Genomic DNA, 8,457 nt, shown 5'->3' with positions numbered 1-8,457 from the left:
CCATTCTGACTCATCCACTCTTTTCTCCTAAACCCATTTCAGTCTTTTCCCCTACCCATTCCATTAACCCCCCTTAACCTATTTCATTTTATCTACCATCGTCGACCCCTCTCATTCTGAACTCCCTCTTCGTCCTCTCCCATTCTGCAACCGCAAGAGGCGCGCTCCCTCTGCCTTCCATCTCCATAACCGTCAGCCCCTCCTTCTCCTTATCCCTCTCTGTCGCCTCCCCCCTCTCTCCTCTTCCCCTGGTGTGGTTTCCAATTTCCCGTTCTCTTTCTCTCTTCTTCCACCGTGTGCCTGCTTCTCTCCCCCTCTCGGTATGTTTTTTCTCTCTTCCTTTGTTTTTTCCTTTAGTTTAATTTTGTTTAGTTGTTCATTAGCTTGTTTGTTCTGGTATTGTGTTGTTGGGGTGGGTTATTTTGTTGTTAGATTGTAGTTACGTAGCTTGTAGGTTATCTAATGATTCACAGTACATTGTGTTTTTTTAAATCTCTTTGCTTAATTCTGAAAACTTTTGATCCTCTGAAAACCTATGAATCATTATATAACCATTTGCTACTGTCTAGGTTGTAATTTTGTTTTTTTTTTCTTTTGGGTTATTTAGGTTGTGGTTGTTTGTTCTATGTTTAGTGTTTCTGTTGTTTATTGCTACAGGACAATGCCTCGCACCAAACGCCCTGAACCCTTACCCGCGTCTGACTCTGACTCAAAGGAAGCCTTGTCTTATGACAACCTTTATAAGTTAGTAGACCAGCGCCCTCTCCTTAAGGAGAGACTGTAACACCTCATGTTTAAATCAATTAACTTTCCTTGCGGAAGCATTTGGAATCACTTTTGAAGGCTACAATTGATGAAAAATCAAGTTTGAAAATTTTCATTTACGGGTTACTATTCATTGTCACCTTAAAATGTGACAAACTTCGAAAATTCATAACTAATTGTAAAAAAATCAAAATTGAGTGATTCTAAGTTCTAAAGAAAGCTCTTTGGATAAAATTTTGAGAAAAAATAGTTTCTGAACTGATTTCCTTGCAATTCAAGCTCAATTTCCTTTGAAAAAGTTACTGTTCATTTGGTCATTTGCGGATTATACTGTATTTTAGCCTAATTTTGGAAAGGCATAACTTCCTGCTCGGTTATCAGAATTGGGAAAACTACTCGTCATTTTAAAGAGAAACATCAGATCTCTTTGCTTGCCAAATCTTATGACCTAACTCACTCGTTTGGTAGGTGAAACTGGAGCTACAAACTCACTGCTCCAGGACTTACGTTTTATCCCTTAACATCTCTTTAATTCTTTTTATTTCTTTGGCATACATAACATGGCCTTACTCTTTCCCGTTCATGCTCATAAACTTTCATTCATGCCATAAACATTATAGGTAAATACATGGCATCATTGGCATCCATAACATAGTTTACAAAATAGTAGAATTATACATTGATCAACAGTCTCATCCATTAACAAGAATAATTCTCTGCTTACTTCTCCTTGCTTCTCATGCCATTATTGCCCATCATTGATTGACCTAAATGGTTGGTTAGGGAGGGATGAAATTCGGGGGAATCTCAGTAGCAAACACTACCCATAAGCATGCAAGACATAATGCACATGCATGACATGTTATAACATTAACACATGAATGCCATGGAAAGTAAGCTAAAGCATTTCATGCTTCCATAACATATTGCCAAGGAAAAACATAACATAAACTTGCAAACATAACTTTGCAAACATTTCATCATAGCTTAGTCACATCATGGCAACACAATCACATCATGCAAGCATACATATCAAGAACACAATATAGGTAAGTTCACTACCTTGTAACATGGCTTTCCTCTCACTTTTCCTTTGACTCCCTTGACTTTCCAACCATGTGGGCATTCGGCCAACATCACCAAACATCCTCTTGGATGTTCCAAAGGTCCTAAATATAGTCACATTGATCATACAATCCATTAGGACCACTAGATTACATAAAGTTCAAGACTAGCTTTCTTGAACCTCAACCCTTTCTCTTAGTCTTAGGGTTTTCTTTCCAACTTTTCTAACATAAACCTTATCATTTCCCATCCTTAAGATCCATTTCTTGTCAATTAGGACCACTTTAGATGGCCTTAGATTCAAGAATACCAAATCTGGAAATTTTGCTTCGCGGGTACTGTTCACGCTGAATTTCCAGAATTTTTGCTCAACTTTGAAAATTCATAATTAATTCTATAAAAATCCAAATTGAGTGCTTCTAAGTCTCACTGAAAGCTCCTTAAGTTAAATTTAAGGGAAAAATAGTTTCAGAAACCAATTCTATGCCAAACAGTACCGGAACTGTACGGAACGCGAAACTCTTCCAAAAGTTCAACACTGTTTCCAGATTTCAAACCCTAACTTTGAAAAATCACCATAAATCGTACACATATCCAAATGAAGTGTTCTACCCATGGATTTAAAGCTCACGGAGTTTACTTTAAGCATACAAAATTTTGGAATCAGATACGCATAGTAACTAATCCGAAATAGGCATAAAATCAGGTGCTATAACCATCACATACCTTGTTTTAGAGCTTGATCTGGCTTGGAACCACTTGGCCTTTCTTTCTCCCTCTTCTTTCTCTCTCTAGAAACCATTTTACAAGAGCTTCCCCATGGATTCCTTATGCTTGGATGAAATGGTAGGGAGGGGAGGGGGTATTTATAGAAAAGCAGACTAAATCTGGACCGTTGATCTTAAAAATACGTGGCTCGATCTGGACCGTCCATTTTCTCTTTTGATCTTACGGTGACAAGTGTCCTATGACATCATGCTTACCTCATCATGATGACATCATGCTTACATCATCAAGCCACATGTCTTTAATCTAATCGCACACGTGTCTTGCATCCGACCGTACACGTGTCTTGCATCTAGCCGTACACGTAATATTTTCTTTTTCCCATCTAACCGTACACTTGTCACTTTCATGTCCTTTCATCATTTATGGCATTAAAATAGGGAGAAAATAAATGGAAATTCCTGCAAAAAGATTTTCTTAATTATTTCTCCACCTATCAAGCCAATCTTGCACCGTATCGGATATTTTTCGGGTCCTGACTTACCCTGTACCACCGGGACAACTTTTTCTTAAAATTTTGGCCAATAAAAGGTACACATATGGCGTCATCTTAGAGGAGCATAGATGAAGATAATTAGCTTTGCTGACAGGCTACTTGACCTTACTGAGTCATGCAGTAGAGATTTCACTGTAACGGGTAGACAAAAGACTGTCTAAAATATTCCTATACTGCGTTCTGATTTTTATGCTGTCCATAAATATCTTCTGGTGACTCAGCATGATGACTCCTCGGTGTCATGATTACGCTTGATGACTCAGCATGCTGACTCAGCATCGTCATGATGGCTCTTAGATATTTTCTTTGGTTTTGTCTCCTATTTAGGGGACAAAATTATTTAATATTTGACTGGAGTATTTTATCCAATCCAGAGCTCCAAAAATTCATCCAAAAATATCATAAAATTCCTTATATTCTAGAGAAAATTTGTGAATTTTCTCAGGTCATAACTCAACCTGTAGCCCCACTTAAAAATCATTCTTTAAAATGCCCTTTTTCGGTACAACTGGCTTTTAAGTATTCTTAAAGCCATTTTGCTAGTCTTCTGGGGATGAGACTCATTTTATAATTTTCTATAGTCTCTTAGATCATACATCCCCATTTTACCATAATCTTCTGAGGTTTCCTTATGACTCAAACAATTAAATCTACCTCTACATCTCAAATTGAGCCATAAACTTATAAATTCCTTTTAAGTTAACTCAGGGGTATTTTCATCATCTCTCTTCACAAAAGAGCCTTAGAATATTATTTCTCATTTTCTGGGATTTTCTTAGAATTTTCTAAGTACTTTCCATTTTTACCCCTGATGGTCGTAACTTTCTGAATTTACGGTTTTACCCCTGCTTAGACTCAACCTCATAAAACAATCTCTTTGAGGCTTCTAACTTAACCTTTGGTCTGTATCTAGCCTCTTTTCTCTTTCTGGGCCTTTGAGACTTTACTGGAGCCTCTAACTTTGATTACCCTTTAGCCCCTTAAAACATTCACTTTGCAGTTTAGTCCTTAAAACTGCTTTAACTTTCTTTCTCATCTTTAAGACCTCTACTAAAAAGGGGTCTGGTAGCCTATCTCATTCAAGCTATTTCTAGTACTTCAGGGCCCAAAAATCGGGATGTTACAATTCTCCCCCTCTCAAAAGAATTTCGTCCTTGAAATTCCGAGTCAAACCTCTATTCTTACCCTTAATGAGAGGTTAACTGAGGAGAATATCCCCACTTATACTTAATTTTGACCTCTTCAACTTTTCATTATACTCATTTCCAGGTTTCAACCATGGCTCCATACTTACATAACTTGTCGTTCTATACTTTTCTGTCATTTACATGAGCATGGCCTTTGCTTTTAAGTATTTTTTTCACCACTGCTCACCTTCTTCCTCTCCTTTAGGCTCATTCTTTCATAATAATACCATGACAGTGTGCCTGTCTTCTTGGTATTTTACTATAACATGGCATTTTGGGTTCTCTTATTACAGCCTTTATCTATTCTTTGCTGTATACCCTGTCATTCCTCTTTACTTTAAGGGCATATCTCCTTTCTTTCCTTCATTGATTAGAACAGAATTGAGCTTAGTCTAATCAACAATAAAGGTGTCTGGAATAAGTCAAGGGTACTCTCTCTATATTAGTCCACCGTTGAAGGAGATTTCACTATCTTAAACTCATCTAGGCTTGGTCTATTATGACTTCGGGAGCTACTGCGCTCTACCGTAAGCCTCTTCAGGATCCATCATGACCCTGGAATACTATCATCAATCTGAGCCATCTTAGGATCTCTAGGAGACTCTAGACCATAGAGTTGAGTAATAAAATAAGTCATCTCCACTCAGCTAGTAACTTACAGATTATTCCCCAAGACTGATCACAGATATCAATATTGTCTTCTTAGGCCTTACTCAATCCTTTCTATCAACTCCTGGAATTCTTAGCCTTTCCATATTTCTTTAGCCCTTAGTTTTAGCTTTCTTAGGCCACTTTCCTTTCTTTGTACCTTCCGAATTCCTAGGCACTGGCTCATCTCTAGAGCTCATTAACTTGCCATTGTATCAATGCCAGCCTGTCTTGTCTTAGGATTCTATAGTCCTTTCTGTCTCTTAACAATTTGGACAACTTCGGGAGAGGACTTATATCATCACATTCTCATTATCCTTCAGTATCTCATAGTACCCTGTTAAGCTCAAAGAGCATCTGTTTGCATATCACGCTTCTATTGTCTTAACCAGTTTCACTCTCTCTGTGGGGTAAGGTCTGTCCTGTGCCTTGCCTCGGCTGCTTCTGCTCTTTCTATGGGAGGACAGATTGCTCTGACTAGAGCATCGTCAACTCAACCACTTACTTTCTGTTTCATTCCTTCAGAGGATAGCTTACTCTTATTAGAGCAGCGTCACTCTGATCTGGAGAACCACTTCCTAATCTTAGAGAAGTACTTCATGGTCAAGACTTTCCTCATATGCAATCTCTGCCAGGGTACATTCCTCGAATACCCTATCCCTACCAAAGGGAGCCTCTCTACCGGGTTACTCGATCGTGTAGGGAGTGGCATCTATCTATAGGAATCTCATCTCTTAGATTCCTTAATGGCCTAAGTACCATGGTTGCATGATCTCAGATGCCTTAGTGACATAAAAGAATATTGTTTAGTCCCTAACATTATCATGTATCTAAGCATCATCGAGCTCTAGGTATCACTAGGAACTTGCTTATCTTTCTCTGTTCATTAGTTCCTAATGCAACCATCCACTATCATGTTCTTATTCATTTCCTTTCATCTCTATCCTCAAGAGGGATCTTGCCTCACTTTACTCTTTCTAACTTTCTTTACCTCTTGACCAATTATTCTTATGGTCAGGTATTGATCACCATATTCTCATCACATTACACAGTGAATATTTAATCACTTTGCTGTGTTGTATCTAGGTCTGGCACCTAGGTCATCATTGACCCTTCATTCATTATCATTTAATCTCTGTCTCTCTTGGTTCACTATCCCTTAGGGATTTCTACCTCTATTCAGGGATTTGAACAAACCTCAAACATCTCATCCTGTTACCTTGCCTCTATCGAGGTCACATCGATTACTTAAGGTACAGGTTGACATTCGGTTCCCTTACTAGGGCATTGACTTATACCTCTGACTGGCTTACTGTACCCTTAACCATTCATTTCTATGGTCATATGCTAATCATAAATTGACCATATTACACAGCAGGTATTGATCATTAAAACATCTCCGCTGTATGACATTCCAGTCAGGCACCTTTAACTAATCACCCGAGGCTAGGTTGTCACCCTGCTTCCCTATTAGGGTATGGACTCCTATTCCTTACTGGCTTACCATACTCTTAGCCATTACCCTCTGGAGACGCCTTTCAACTTTAACTCATTCCTTGGTCAAGCTCTCTCAGCTCAACCATTCCTCTCCTGAGGGGGAGTCTCTTAGCAACGACTACCTATTTCTCAGGTTACTCTCTATCATTCCTTACTTCTCTTCTATGTCTATTTCTTTTGGAGAAAACACCTAAGCTTTCTGTAATCCAAATGACCAAATAAATTTATTAATGAACAGTGTAAATTATTTTCCTCAAAATTCAGAGCATAAAAATTTTAAATTTTAAATTTGTTCTGGTTACCAGAACCATTTGCTCTGATACCAAAAATGTAACACCTCATGTTTAAATAAATTAACTTTCCTTGCGGAAGCATTTGGAATCACTTTTGAAGGCTACAATTGATAAAAAATCAAGTTTGAAAATTTTCATTTACGGGTTACTATTCATTGTCACCTTAAAATGTGACAAACTTCGAAAATTCATAACTAATTGTAAAAAAATCAAAATTGAGTGATTCCAAGTTCTAAAGAAAGCTCTTTGGATAAAATTTTGAGGAAAAATAGTTTCTGAACTGATTGCCTTGAAATTCGAGCTCAATTTCCTTTGAAAAAGTTACTGTTCATTTGGTCATTTGCAGATTATACTGTATTTTTGCCTAACTTTGGAAAGGCATAACTTTCTGCTCGGTTATCGGAATCGGGAAAACTACCCGTCATTTTAAAGAGAAACATCAGATCTCTTTGCTTACCAAATCTTATGACCTAACTCACTCGTTTGGTAGGTGAAACTGGAGCTACAAACTCACTACTCCAGGACTTACGTTTTATCCCTTAACATCTCTTTAATTCTTTTTATTTCTTTGGCATACATAACATGGCCTTACTCTTTCCCGTTCATGCTCATAAACTTTCATTCATGCCATAAACATTATAGTTAAATACATGGCATCATTGGCATCCATAACATAGTTTACAAAATAGTAGAATTATACATTGATCAACAGTCTCATCCATTAACAAGAATAATTCTCTGCTTACTTCTCCTTGCTTCTCATGCCATTATTGCCAATCATTGATTGACCTAAATGGTTGGTTAGGGAGGGGTGAAATTCGGGGGAATCTCAATAACAAACACTACCCATAAGCATGCAAGACATAATGCACATGCATGACATGTTATAACATTAACACATGAATGCCATGGAAAGTAAGCTAAAGCATTTCATGCTTCCATAACATATTGCCAAGGCAAAACATAACATAAACTTGCAAACATAACTTTGCAAACATTTCATCATAGCTTAGTCACATCATGGCAACACAATCACATCATGCAAGCATACATATCAAGAACACAGTATAGGTAAGTTCACTACCTTGTAACATGGCTTTCCTCTCACTTTTCCTTTGACTCCCTTAACTTTCCAACCATGTGGGCATTCGGCCAACATCACCAAACATCCTCTTGGATGTTCCAAAGGTCCTAAATATAGTCACATTGATCATACAATCCATTAGGACCACTAGATTACATAAAGTTCAAGACTAGCTTTCTTGAACCTCAACCCTTTCTCTTAGTCTTAGGGTTTTCTTTCCAACTTTTCTAACATAAACCTTATCATTTCCCATCCTTAAGATCCATTTCTTGTCAATTAGGACCACTTTAGATGGCCTTAGATTCAAGAATACCAAATCTGGAAATTTTGCTTCGCGGGTACTGTTCACGCTGAATTTCCAGAATTTTTGCTCAACTTTGAAAATTCATAATTAATTCTATAAAAATCCAAATTGAGTGCTTCTAAGTCTCACTGAAAGATCCTTAAGTTAAATTTAAGGGAAAAATAGTTTCAGGAACCAATTCTATGCCAAACAGTACCGGAACTGTACGGAACATGAAACTCTTCCAAAAGTTCAACACTGTTTCCAGATTTCAAACCCTAACTTTGAAAAATCACCATAAATCGTACACATATCCAAATGATGTGTTCTACCCATGGATTTAAAGCTCACGG

The sequence above is a fragment of the Neltuma alba genome, unplaced genomic scaffold (assembly GCF_004799145.2).
Source record: "Neltuma alba isolate B1F8T4 unplaced genomic scaffold, ASM479914v2 tig00010101_pilon, whole genome shotgun sequence".
NCBI lineage: Eukaryota > Viridiplantae > Streptophyta > Magnoliopsida > Fabales > Fabaceae > Neltuma > Neltuma alba.
Note: the sequence above shows the minus strand (reverse complement) of the source record.